Source organism: Tympanuchus pallidicinctus, unplaced genomic scaffold (genome assembly GCF_026119805.1).
Source record: "Tympanuchus pallidicinctus isolate F22 unplaced genomic scaffold, pur_lepc_1.0 scaffold21, whole genome shotgun sequence".
NCBI lineage: Eukaryota > Metazoa > Chordata > Aves > Galliformes > Phasianidae > Tympanuchus > Tympanuchus pallidicinctus.
This window is the reverse complement of record NW_026294733.1, coordinates 8,136,807-8,151,455: the sequence shown is the minus strand read 5'-3', so window position 1 is coordinate 8,151,455 and position 14,649 is coordinate 8,136,807. Positions and strand designations below refer to the sequence as shown.

The 14,649-nt window shown below is 36.8% G+C and overlaps 1 protein-coding gene across 15 annotated transcripts in view; it reads right to left on the bottom strand.

The window, feature by feature from the left end:
- Positions 1 to 14,649, bottom strand: part of TENM2 (teneurin transmembrane protein 2) — a 602,430-nt gene that overhangs the window by 528,286 nt on the left and 59,495 nt on the right. The window lies entirely within an intron of this gene.

Sequence of the window (14,649 nt, the reverse complement as noted above, 5' to 3'; positions counted from 1 at the left end):
AAAGACGTGCATAATCACTGTGTCAGTTCGATAGCACATAATTTTCATATCCACAATGGATACTGGAAGCCCGTTCATATAGAGAGCAGCAAACAAATGCTCTAAACTTCACTTTGGGGACCACTACTTTCTGACAAAGTAGGGGCCAAACTTGTGTATAACTACAGGAAATAAAATAATAGAATAAAATGATCAAGGAAATGACAGGATAAGGTGTTTTCCACATTTTGCCACTATGTTCTTGCTTTTGTTGAGCCAAGATGGATTTGAAATGCAGAAGCAGATCGCCCATGTCAACACAGCTCATCTTCAAACACACCACAAAACCATCATCATGAAATACTAAATAAAAACAGCTGACTAAAGATTTTAGGAAGAGAAATACTGAAAGGCAATGTAATGAAGCAAGGGGAAGATCTACTTAAATTAATAAGTGACAGGCTCATTTAACTGACTGAAGTGACTCTGACACTTTAGAGAATGAAAAACAAACAAAAAACAAAAGAATATGTATATATTTTTAATTACCAGAATCATTCTAGGATCCAATTCAAGTTCTCAAGCACTGGACTTTTTACAGATAACTATAAAATTTGATTCAAGAACATCTAGGAATTTTATTATTCTTGTATTACTTTTTAATTTGGTGGTTAGTAACTAGTAATTGAAAATATGACATTTTCACTAGTATGTGAATGGCAAATCCAAGAAAGAATTAAAAGTATCTCTGGTTGCTCAACAACCTTGGCTTTTCTGCTGCATACCGTAGAGTTCAAGTTAGATTTTCTCCACAAAACACAATTACATGCTTTGGCAGTAACTAGGTATGTTCACATCTCCTTTTTCATCAGTTAATCCATGTCAGAGCAAAAAGGGTGAAGAGAGATAGTTTACACCATGAATCTATGAACATAACAATATTTAATTCTAATAATTCCCATATGCAGGAGTGATGGGAGGAAGTCACATGAACATTTTTACCCTTAAAACTGACTTACGACACAAGCTGAACCAGTGCTTGCACACAGGATAAATATAAAACAAGCCTATATCTCTATCTCCATTTGTGAGATGAGTGTTCATCTCAGTCAGCTGCGCTACTGGCTTACTGCATCCTAAACAATTTTTTTAGTGGGCAGGTCAAGAAGGAAGTCAAAAGGATGTATAAAGTGAATTGCAAAGGGAACAACAACAGAGATTTTGAACTGAATCTAAAGAACAAAAATGAATTTCTGTTCCTAAATCCCACATAAATGAATGCAAGATCCTGGTTCACGTGACAACAAAAGCACATAAATTGTTTTGTTTGTTAAAGCATGTATGAAATGTTTTGGACTGGCTGAGGGTGGACTAGGAGAGCATGTGATGCAGGAGACCACAATTAAATGACTCTTTATTGCTCCCTCCTGCTCCCCATATTTCTCTCTCCCTCAGCAATGATACTCAGGACCAGTAAGTCTGAATGCTACAGATTCATGGAGCTGTTATCAGTGATAAACAGGAGATATCACTGGTTATCACTCAGAGAAGAACTGCTTCCTTTCCTTCAAAGAAAATAACTTAAGTGTAAGCAGCTTGCTGCAGGGAAGCAACAAAATGAAAGCCTTAAAACAGCAGAGTAATCAGAAGGAACCCTAATGAGCAGGCACACATCCTTTCCCTTTCCAAAACTCTTAGAGTGCTTAAATCATGAGCACATGACACAACCTGGAGAAAATTTCAGCATCTTCTATATACTCTGAATACGAGGATTAATATGTCATTCATCTTTGGCTTCCAATTACTAAGCTTCTCTTAAAAAAATGAAGCTCAAATATTTCTCACCTTTAATCTAAGAACATTAGGAAAGAAACCAATACTTCATTTATTCTTCTAAATGCAAAAACCTAGCACAGTGTACAAAAACCACCTCAGAGACTGAGGTTATCTACAGCTGCATAAAACCCTCAGCAAACGCTATCAGCTCCACACACAGTCACAGTATTTATATTAACTTTTCATGACAATTCAACCATTTTGAGATAGATTTTCTATTAAAAATATCTAGTAATAAGATGTGTAAACTATTAAAGAAACAATATTATTTCAAAACAGTTGATGATGAAACCCTGCCCTAATTATTTCTCACCAGATTGATGCACATGCTTTTTCATGCTTGACTGACCTGGATGCCTTAGAAGGTGCACTGACTGAGGGACACTGTCAATGAAACGGTGCATTTCAAAACCAGTTTTTCCTCTCTTCCACAGGCTCCCTGAAATGTAAGAATTTGAGAGCTCCCTGTCATCTCATCTGCATTCCTCAGGGACCAGCACTGTTCAATATCTTTGTCAGCAACAAGGGCAGTGGGACAGAGCACAGCCTTTGCAAGTTTGTCAGCATCACCAAGCTGTATGGCACAGTGCAGGGTGCCATCCAGAAAGGCTTGGACAGGCTTGGGATGGGAGCCCTGAGATCCTCATAAGCTCAACTAGGCCACATGCAAGGTGCTGACAGTGGGTGGGAGCAATCCCAAGCATAAATACAGGCTGGGAGGAGAACAGAGTGAGAGCAGCCCTGAGGAGAACTTGGGGATATCAGTAAATGAAAATTCAACAAGAGCCAGCAGTGTGCTCTTGTGACTCAGAAGGCCAAAGATATCCTGGGCTGCATCAAAAGAGGGGTGGCCAGCAATGCAATGGAGGGCATTGCCTCCCTCTGCTCTGCCCAATCTGGAGTCCGGGTCTGGGGCCCCAGGCAAAAGAAAAACACAGAAATGTTGAAGCAGGTTGAGAGGAAGGACACGAAGATGATCTGGAACACTTCTCTTAGGAGGGAAATGTTGAAGAAACTGGGTTTGTTCAGCTGGGAGAAAAGAGGGCCCTGGAGAGATTTCATTGAGGCCTTCCAGTATCTGCAGGGTCCTACAACAAAGCTGAGGAGGGAATTCTATCATGGAATGTGGGGATAGGACAAAGGGGAATGGTTTTAAATTGAGATTACACGTTTGGAAGAGATGTTTCACTCTGAGGGTGGTGAGGCAGTGGCACAGGCTGCACAGAGAAGCCGTGGATGCCCAACCCTGCAGGAGTTTGAGGCCATGTTGGATGGGAACTCAGCCTGGTCTAGCAGGAGGTGCCTCTGCCCATGTCAGAGTTGGAACAGGATCATTTTTGAGGTCCCTTCCACTCCAAGCTATTCTAAGATCCTATAATCTTGCAGGAAATTAATTATCTCTACGATCTCTGATCAAATTCAGTGGATATAGCAAACAAGTTCAAACTTTAGTCTGAATGAGCTGACATAAAAGCAGAAAATAACATCTTATTACCCGTTACCACAAGCAGCAGCTAAAAAAGATCTTCGGAACAGCTTTCCAACCTTAATCTCTGTCTGCATCTCCACCTTTCAAAGTCATACAGCACACTAAGAATCAGACTATTTTAACTGTAAAATATATTAAGTGGGAAGCATAATAGTAATCTCAGGAGGCAGCATTCTTAAACTTTTTTTTCCCCTTTTTTTTTTTTTTTCCAGAGCTGAATATAAATTACACAAAAAACAGAAAACAATGGAGCACAACTATGATTTGCACACAATTCTAGTGGCTTAATGAGCAAGAGTGAATCTAGTTTGCACATTCTTTCATAAGAACTTTCTAAGGGTAAAATGTAATGGCTGGGTTTTCTTGTCTATATAGTTTTGCAACCATGAACAATCTTATGCCATCTTATGCAACAGCGAATGTAAGTTAGCCAATTAATAAATTCCAGCATAGCTGTTTCATCTAGTTTTATTTATGACTATTGCCTAGACAGAATACTTCCCAGTAACTTTTAAAAAAGACTTGAAATACTTAAATTTCATTTCCCATCTACAACTAGGAAAGCATTCAAGGTAGTAGAAGTATAATTCACATATTAGTAATTAGTTAAGCTTTGCCAGTACTATCTTGTCCATACCTGCAGATGGCCCTCACTCTTTCAGTACTGTTTCCCTGTGCACACTGTGGCCTCACTTCTCGTGCCTGATTTTTCAGTTCTTAAACATCTTCTTCCCTTTTTTTGCTGCCTCTAAACAGAAATGAGCTAGAAAGAATATCCATGGCTGACTTGTAAAACAACCTTTCATTTCATGGAATCTGAAACACTACATAAATAATCTGCATTCAGAACCATGACAAAATAAATGGGAAAATGAAGCATCAAGGTTGCATGAGGATAATTTTAAGATGTGTGCTGTAACAGAAGTAGGCATTCAACCTATCCCTACCAAATTCTCTTCAACAAAAGCCCCAATACAAAGGACCAACCAAATACTAAGGCAATTAAAAGAAATCATGAAAAGCAGGCTGCTTCTACATTTCAGTTCTGCAAAATCTGAAACAACAAGCTGAAACAAGAAGAACCAGCTGATGTTCAACAGCCACATCTTCGGAAAGGCGACTCCATCTAAATTTTGTTAGCTGTGCTACATAAAATTCTGTTATAAAATATGAAATGTTAAATAATTCAAAAACATAATTGAAAAATCTAGTATGCAGCTTCTTCTACAACAGCTATTAATCTTCAGACACTTTCCATAAAGATTTACTGCATTAAATCACGTGAGAAATGAAGGAGCCCTCTCAATTTACATGAAAGCAGACAAAGAAATGTAACATCTCTGACATCTTCCCAAGTTATCCTTAGGTACCTGGACTTCTTTCTCAAGCGACCACAAAGATGTTCAGAGAAAAATGGGTCCCATATATCATGTACAAACTAGCCTGCTTCTTGCCAAGCAGGTTTTCTGACAATCTTTTCAACGTCTCTAACTAATGTCTACTTTATAATTTTTATGAGAGTCATCTAAGAAACACAGCTGCAAATAGAGAAAGGCAAAAAACTTCAACATACAGCAATACTCAGAAACTCAGTGGGGCCTTTGTATTTCTCTGCAGAGATTTAAGCTGCTAGCAACTTTTTCTAAAGAAGAAATACATCGTCCTCAATGTCTACATCTTCACATATACACAGTGAAGACATTCTTTAAGTTTAAATTTCACTAAGGAGTTATTTAATTAAAAAAAAAAAAAAAAAAAAAGACTGTCTTCTAATAGCATTAAATGCCAAGACTCAAATTAATTTGAAAATGAACAGATATTCTTCAGATTAGATACTCACCCTTTGCACTTCCTACGAATTATTACTCAGGTAAGAAACTGGTATGACTTGAAGTCAGACAAAGTTTCACACGTGGATATAGGCAACACTAGAAACGACTGACAAACCACGAGAAATTTGGTCAAATAATGATATTTTTGTTGAGTGGACAGTTATGTACATTGTTTTAGTACACTGCATAATTCACAGAGACCGTTCACCCCAGAGAAACTGAATGCACCGCAACAGCGCAACAGCAGCTGAGTTACAAGCTGCAGAGCCGTTGCATTTTGAGCACAGTTAGGAAGAAGTGCCCCTCTCGTACCACAAGCAATGCACGCCTGCAGTTTATCACGTCTGCTAAACCAATATCAGTTTAAGGTATCCTCTCAAATGCCTACCTTCAAATTAAATGTATTTTATCTGTATATAATAAAATAAGGGTGATATACAGCGTCTGACAAAGCAACGCTTTATCTAAAGATTCTGATAGACAGCAAATCAAAATAATTCAAGCAACAAAATGCACTTTGTGGAAGTAGCTTTTTTCACTGTGTAGGCTAAATGCATTTTGAGGAAGGATTACATTTTGTTTGGCAATTTATTTTATTGACAAAGCGTATTTCATCAGATATTGCTTTCCATTTTGCAGACAAATGCATGTTGTCAAATACCCTATTTCCTTTGGTGGATGAAAAGTATTTTTCCAAAGAATCTAAACTTCTGCAGAGAACACAAATTCTACACAACAGTAGGTTTTATGAATATTTGTATTATAAATATGTTTAAATTAATATGTATGTTTAAGACTATACCTGGAATATATATTAAAAATGTCTTTTAGCATTGATGTGCATATGTTCGTAATCTCTCACGGTAATTAATAATCATCGGAGTAGGGACAAAATCAATATCTAAGCGAGCTTAGGTTCTGTAATTCTAATGTATGAAGTAGTTTTACTGAAAATTTACCCTCAAAATAAATCTGAGACCTTGGAGCGGTAACTGCCAAACAAGTCAGCCTACCATTTGTTGACCTCAATTATTTCTACCTCAAATATATTAACTTGACATGCATATTTTCTGCCCTCTCTTGCCAACTTAGTACTTCCAAATTAAATGAGAATTAAACTTGAAACAGGAACAATTGTCTTACCCAAATTAGTAGTAAACTAATTGACTGTGATTAATACATGGAATATCTTAGAAATATTCATTAGAAGTTTGTCTTTAAAAATAGCTTGTGGACCAAAAAGGTTAAAAAGGCACCCATTTACTATGGAAACATATAGAATTATACATATAAATATAAGCTAATGGAATTAGATCCATTAAACATATGGAGAACCACTGTTACCAAATATATTAATTTCATCAAGCAACATGGCTTGCTCTTTTTGCTTTTAACTAGTGTTACTCTTTTATTCCCTTTTAATTATGAGAAAGAAATGAATAATTATTTCAATAAATTCCATCCTAAACAAGTAAGCAAACCCATGGACAGTAGCAAACAGCTTGTTTGAAACCTAAATACACAGAGAATGTGAAAGAAAAACTGTGATTAACTCTGAAATGCTTTCTGAGAACTATTTGCATTTAGAAACAGCACCAATATGTAAACTACTATTTTTGAAACCCAGTCAAGGGTAACGTGACCTTCCTGTGAAGACTAAAATATAAGGATTCAAACAAACAAACAAACAAACAAAAAACAAACAAACAAAAAAAATCATTTTCTTATATGAAGTGGTTGAGGAGACATAAAGCAACTCAAGTTTTTCTTCTCATCTCAAACGATCTCCTTCTTCCAATAACAGGCCTCATAGCCCAGCAAAACAACTCGAAGAGAGAAGGTAACCTGTATTTATTATGGACAATTTTCCATTAAATACACAACCACAGATTTCACATACCTATTCTACCATAGCTCACACGATGGAGAGCTCAATTACACATTTTGCACTGATTTACAAGCACGTGCACAGGTGCATCCTCTAAATATTAGTCACTCAGGATTATGGTAGTAGCAAAGGTCCATCCTTCTCAGTGCTGCAGAGCAATGCTCCTGATACGGCAGTCCTCCTTATGTTCTCTAACTCTCTCTCCCTCTTACATGTGCCAATTGTCTATGATTCAGGAATGCAGCTCGGCTTTAAGCAAGGAAATTACAGATCAGGAAGCCCTTTGGAAACAAAATAACAGCTTTAAATTGATACCGAGATCTCCAGAAACAGATAGAGTCATTTGAGCAAGAGCATCACAAAGCTCATATCTACATTAATTCTATGCTTCGTATTTCAGATTGACATACAAAAATATGTATTTCTAGGTCCATGCATATTTAGTCCTCTGTCTTCAAGGCAAACTCTCTGACAATCTCGTTTGAAGCTGTAAATTAATAAAACACTAGGTGCAAAAAAAGAAACAATTCACACACCAATACCAGATAACTCCTAGACAAACTAGAAACAGTCATGCTCACTCTTGTCTTTGTTGCAAAAAAAGGTCATGCAATAAATGCAGCCTAAAAGCAGATGGATTATAGCTCACCTAACCAGCACAGGTTAAATAGATAGCTATATTTCAATTAAAAAAAAAAAAAAAGCCAATTGTTGCATGTCTTATTATCATAATAAAACATCTTGGCAACAATTAATAGCTACCCAATTCACAGAAATTGCTTTCATTATATTTGAAGCAGCTACTTTCTTTGAATGTAATGACTAAGAGAAAAGAAACAGATGTTTCTGTTGCTAAGGAGATTGAATAAAAAAAATGAGATAAAGCAAATATTTAAAATATTTTTTAAAGCAACATTTGTTCCATTTGGATTTAACTACTTGCTTTATATCCAGCAGTGCAGTCAGCTATCATATAACAAAACACCACTGTGCTTTTTTGCATTGTGATTGTTCCACTGCAATATATTCTGCATATTTACTCCAGGATAACATAGCAGAACAAATGAAGATGCCTACACACATACATACTATATCCATTTCTTGAGTAGCTGCAGATGCTCATTGTCAGAGTAGATATTTGCATAATAAACTAGACTTCTGCTAACGTGAAGGAAGCTTCAACGGCCCATGCCACGGGCCACATGACAGTTACAATAGAGCTAAAGATGTGCCCTTACACCAAACAAAAAACCCTCTCTAATATTATGTGAATTGTTTTAACGTATTCACATTGTTATTGCTGATGTCATGTTGTACAAGCACAGAGCTTACTGCCAGAGGGTATAAAAAGCTGGGTAAGTATGAAGTAAAGCTGCTTGTATGTACGCTTTCCAATAAACAGAAAGCACGCTTAAGTAAAAGGTTAAGCAATGATGGAGGAGGAAGCAATTGCTTTTGTAATTGCATGTCAAAGAGCATTTTACTAATTTCCTAATCTTTAAAACTAATGAATAAATGAATACATTTTAAACAAACAAAAACCTTTGTCTGGAATAGAAATTAATCTTGCATTTCAGAAGCTAATGTCACACATCAAGAAAACAGAACCGTGACACCCCATCGTATATCGAAGACCTCCTCTTTAGGATGTACACAAAACTCACGTTTGGCCACAGTTATGATCACAGAAGTGTTCTCACTACGATTACTTCACTGCATCTGTGACAGTTACCAGTAAACCCATACAGAGATTCTGTATCCAACCTCCAAAGTAAACTTCTGAGCAAGTCAAACAAGATGAGTCACAAAGGGCATCATCTGCCAGCAAAACAGATGCTCCTAATATGTATACCTAAAAATGTAAATCCTGTTCTATTTATTAGAGCAAAAAAGGCAATTTTAAATGATTCTATTCTGCTTGAGCTTGAAGGTTAGGCTTTTTTTTTTTTTTTTTTTTTTTACAGTTGAACAAGTAAGACAATGGTCGTCACAGTGTTTTCTACTTCAAGTCACTATAAATGTACTAACATTATGAGACATGTTCATGTAAATGACAGACCAGCATAAGGCACAGTGAAACAGAATAAATAATTGCTTGAGGACAACCAATAACAACAACCTTCCCTGCGTGCAACTTAAAATTTAAAAGAATAGAACTGAGGAACAAAAATTATTTGTGCAATGAATCATCTTTCCTCATATACCTATTGGAACTGCAGCACAGCTACAGTGCAGCATAATCTTGTCATTCTCCAATGCCCTACTGACATGTTTTTCTACTGCATTATTAGCACCCTTGGAGGACTCCCTATTACTCAAAACTGATTTATTCTTGAAAGCTATCTTGCTCACTCTAATATCTCCTTTCCTGCAGTCAATAGCAGCCATCTCCAGGCTGACATCTGAGCCTGTTTTCAGGCTTATTGTAACTGATTCATGTCCTAGCTTCAGTGGCAAATATATATAGCTGTCAGATGGAGTACTGATGGTGGTAGCTCTTCCTGATTCCAAAACGTCTGTAAGCACTGAATGCTTTGATTTCTCACTGTCATGGCAGTTTAGCTCTATATATTTTCTTTCTAGAAACCTGGTTTTTGGAGCTTCCTTCCAAGCAGATATAGCTTGCCTAGAAAAATTTAACCTCTAATTTGATTCCAGACAGAGTCAGAACTGGAGTGTTTTATGACAGACGTTCAAAGCCTAATGAACCACTTTAGACCTGTTACCTACTTCTATAAACACAAACAGCTCAAGGAAAAGCAAAGGCAAACTGTGGAAGAAAAATTCTCCTGAGGAGAAGAAAATCTTACCTATGTGTACTCATACCTAAGTAGTTACATACAAACATACAAACACACACACACAGGAATACATAGATAATAAAACATGTATATTTTAAACACACAAAAATAAACTGTTCATGAAAGCAAAGACACAGGTCTAGACTGGAATGACTAGAATGACATGCAGCTTTATCCACTCATTCCTCATGTGTGTGCTCTGTTTCACCAAAACCACATTTATCAGATACCTACACAGCCATTCCACCTCAAACTCTGGTGAAGAAATAATGACAGAGGTTTCCTTCCAGCAGAAGATACTGACTGCAATCCTTTCCTTCTCACAAGCTATCTCTTAAGCAGCTCACTTCATGAACACATGGAGGGTCACACCACTCCATAGATTACAGAATTTCTTCTGAAATGATAGCTTCCTCTAAGACTTAAAATCAGTTCCACAGAAATACACAATCTCTTTACATAGAACTGTAAACAAAGGACAAGAAGGCTCCAGCTAGCACTTCAAACCCTCTTTCCCACCAGATGCTCACAGGTTGTTGCACAGAGAAAATTCATTAAAATCACCTGTGATGAGCTGCAATTCCTTTTTGGGCTTTCCAAGGACAGCCACTCACAGCCATTTCTGAGTTTCTACTCAAGATCTGTCCACTTCAGCTTCTAGTTAAGAAGCAGTCAGACTATTGTTTTCCTCAAGTTTGCATTCTAGGTTATCCTAAGTATCTACAGCATTTCTCCACCCCAAAATTTCATATACAATCTTGCATTACAACTGAAGCAAAAAAAGGTGAATTTTCTTTAGCACAATGGCGTAAAGGAAAACCTGCCCTTAGTTAGCTAAACAAAGGTTAAAGCTCACAGGCTTTTTGTACAGTCTCTTTTATACAACATCTCACATCCCATTGAAGTACATTCAAAAAAAATCTACAAATAATAAACCTTCATGGAACAGAATGCAGATATTACTATTAAAATCTGCACTTAACTCCACAGAGAATCCTTATAAAACCCTGAGTACTACCAGCAGCTACTTAACAATGCTCATCTCTGTATGTTACACAGTAATCAATCAAAATCTACAATGTCAAACACCTGGTTATCTTTCCTGGTACATTCTTCTTTGACATTTACTGATAGCTTTGAATTTTATACAGTTACTTTTTCCTATTACAATCTTTTCAGTCTACATTCTCCTATCTACAGTCCACTAGAATATTTTCAGATAAGGTAATCCTTCTGTTTATCTTTAAAAAATAAAAAAAATAAAATAGAAAAGGCCCAACACATTCCAGACCTACTGCTTTGCTCCATTTATTCTCATCTTTCATTTATTTGACAGACCTGAATTTATCCAAAATAAGATCCCATTTCTCATCTATTAATACACAACTTGAGAAATGGTCGTACTTCATTTATTTTCTCTGATTAAATACTAAACCTTTTATTAATACTAAATACTAAACCTAGAATACTAAACCTTACTAAATGCTGCTAACTGAAGTTCTCTCCTAAGAAGTATTTACACAGTGCTAAGGCCAACATGTGGGCTTATCTCCTGATGCGTTCAAAGCTTCACCTAAACCTATATAGGCTAAACCCCAGTAGTATCCCACTTAAACTTCAAAACGAGACAGAAATGAAAGAAAACAATCTTTTTTTTTTTTTTTTTTTTACCTCAGAATACGTGTTGCTAAAGAATTGGTAATTTGACAGTGGCTTGAAACCTGAGTAACATCTTAACACTGTTTCTGCGATCATGATTCATATTATGGGTCATTTTAATTAAGTATATAGCCTTGATCTTCCACTGTGCTCAACTACCTCTGATAATTAAAGGAAACGTCCATTTTACTTAAATAAAAACTAAAACAACTGAACAACAAAAGAACAACAGTCTCCCAGTGCACTGCTTCTTATTAGGAACACAATCCTTACTCTAGGGGTTGGGGCATCAGAAATGGGACAATCATCATAGAACAGGTTGAGTTGGAATGGACCTCAAGGATAACCAAGCTCCAACCCCCCTGCTGCAGGTAGGGCCACCAACCTCCACCAACCTACTACACCAGGCTGCTGTAACAATGCTGAACTGCTGATTAGTTTATAATTTAGAGTAGTTTTAATCTAGCTTCTTTCTATGCTTACAGAGGATGGCATTTTCTCTTTGCTGCCAGAAGAGTTCCACGGGAAAAAGACTGGTTTTGTGGTTCCATTTCTAAGTGCAAGTATTTTATTTATCAAGTTGCAATGGTGAGCTTGCTGCTTAGGAAATAAAAGACAGACCTATTGAAAAATACAAGTAGAAAAAATCAATTGAAAGGAAATAATTTTTTAAGGGAAGAGTAACAGCACACCTTGTTTATACAACTAGATACTAAGAGAAAATAAGCTTTTTCTCCTTCAGATCCATTATCTACTATTTCATCAAAATATTCCTGTATCTTTAAAAGACATTAAGAAGTGCTTTTATACAATCTCATTAAATTCCTGACTGAAGATTAGGTGTAAACTGGGAGTGCAAGCATCTTAGTAACTTCAGACTGCATTACCAGAAATGATCCCTACGCAAAGCTATGTGAAAACTCTCATTACAGAAATTCTTACAACTGAAGTTGATGTAAAGTGGAGCTGGGGGCTGCCCTTGGCTGTGCTGTGGGCTGGTTTTGTCCTGGGTCATGTGTTTCCCCCTTTTTTCTCCCTTAGTATGAAAATTAAGCCATTATGCAAAGAAGCAACCCAAGCACACTAGAGATGAGCAGCAGCTCTCACAGAAGGTACCTGTTAACAACTGGCCATTTCTGTTCCAAGATACAACCATAGGCGCCATCAGCAGAAGAAGCCCTGGAATTTGACAGAAACCATGCAAACAAGACTGACCTCTAGGCTCAAAACAGAGCACTGCTGCTAGTGATGGATGCCATTGCTGGGAAGACGCAGACTGTTCACATTATTTTTTGTGCTTTCCTTCCCCTTAAAAGTCGCTGGAAATTGAACACGGTAAAGGGAGGCATGTACACTGGGCAGTAAAAATAGGGCTATTGGAGTAATTTTCTGAAATACTTTTTGTTCTTCATACACTATATGTTCACAGCAAGTTTTTAACCCACACAGATTATGTCAATAGCAACAGCCCTAAAAAAGTACAGCCCTCCAGACACAGGACTGAGAAATGCACTGAAGATGGCAGCGGTAGAGATGTTGTTTTCTTCCCACTCCCAGAGAAGGAAAAACTACAGTTAGAATGCATCAAACTAATAAACTGAATGCCCTTGCAAGAAGAAATCCAGCAGGTTTTTGATCAAAAGTAAAATACTATTCCTTTAAAATAGTTATTTTCTAAAGGCTTTGATCCACCACAATGGAATGACAGCAGTCTTCATATAATAAAATAAACAAAACAAACAAACAAACAAAGAAAAACCACAAAAATACAAAAAAGCCTCCACAAACTTAGCAAGCACGCTGATACATTTATGCCCCTGAATAACACAGAAGATACTGGAGGACACAACTGAGGGAAATGACTGCCAAGATTTGTGAACTGACAGCACGTCCTCATCATTTATATAAAGAACAATTAATAAAAGCAAAAAGTGGCAGAGCTGGGAAGCTGGACAAAAAACACAAAAGCAGGCAATTGAGAAGTTTTTCAAACAAAGAAGGGACAGGATGGTTCACATCTCACGGCAAAAGCAGAACCTAAAAGAGCCTGAAAGCCAGAGATCTTGGGAGACCCAGGCCCAATTTCCAAACCCAGATAAGGAGAACTTATTATACCATGTAAAGTTTGAGTATCTCCCAAACCACATGGACACAGAAATAAAACCCCAAACTTGCTGAAGTAATAATACACTGTGCAATCTGCTTGTAGCAGTTGCATTTTCTCCCATCCCAGGGCCCTGAAATCGGTTCTCTAACAGAGGAGTTGATGGAAATCCTCTTAAGCAACTATTTCATTGAAAGAACACACTGCTCCTCACAACCCCCACAGCACTGATTGCTTATCCTAGTACTGGTCTCAACTGAAACAAAACCTCCAGAGCCATAAGCTCATTTTAAAAAGGCAGCAAAAATAAGTAACTTAGCCAGCCCTACTTACATAAAAATACAGCAAGGGATTTTGCAACTGTGAGTTTTGGAATTTTTACAGAGAACCTAATTCTGAGGAGCAACTTCCGTAGCCTTTTCCTCATAAACTGCAGTACAAATTGAGAGCTTGTGGACCAACATTCTTCAGTGCCAACTATACTGTTAAGAATTTGTTCTTAAATTATTTGAAGATGGGCTATCAAGACTCTTTTAAACAAATACATGATCTTCTACATTAAGTATACAAATACATTTATAATAGTAAATATATTTATAATAGTAAACAATAATATTGGGGCTATTACCTATTTAGATAATATAGGTATCTACAAAGAACACTGTCAAGAAATTCAGACTTGTTAAAAAGGGAAAACGGAGAAGTGCAAAACAGAAAAACCAAAACCAATCTCTCACTGTATTCTCTTTCTTATTTGTAATCACATAGTGAAGCACTTTTTTCTCATTTTAATCTTCATTTAGAACGACTTTTTTTTTTTTATAATTCAGAGATACAGCCTCTTAGAATAATTCACTTCATAAGCAGGTAGTGCAGGCCTTAAGAGCGTAACAATTGAAATAGAGACACAGTCAGAAAATAACCCTTCAAATGCAAAAATATGATAGTCAACTGACTTACTGCAAACAAAATAAAGTAATGTGTTAACTTGTTCAGTGTGGTGAAAGAACTGGCTTGGAATTTTGAGCTTGACATACTGAAAAAATATTTTCTGTGCTTTG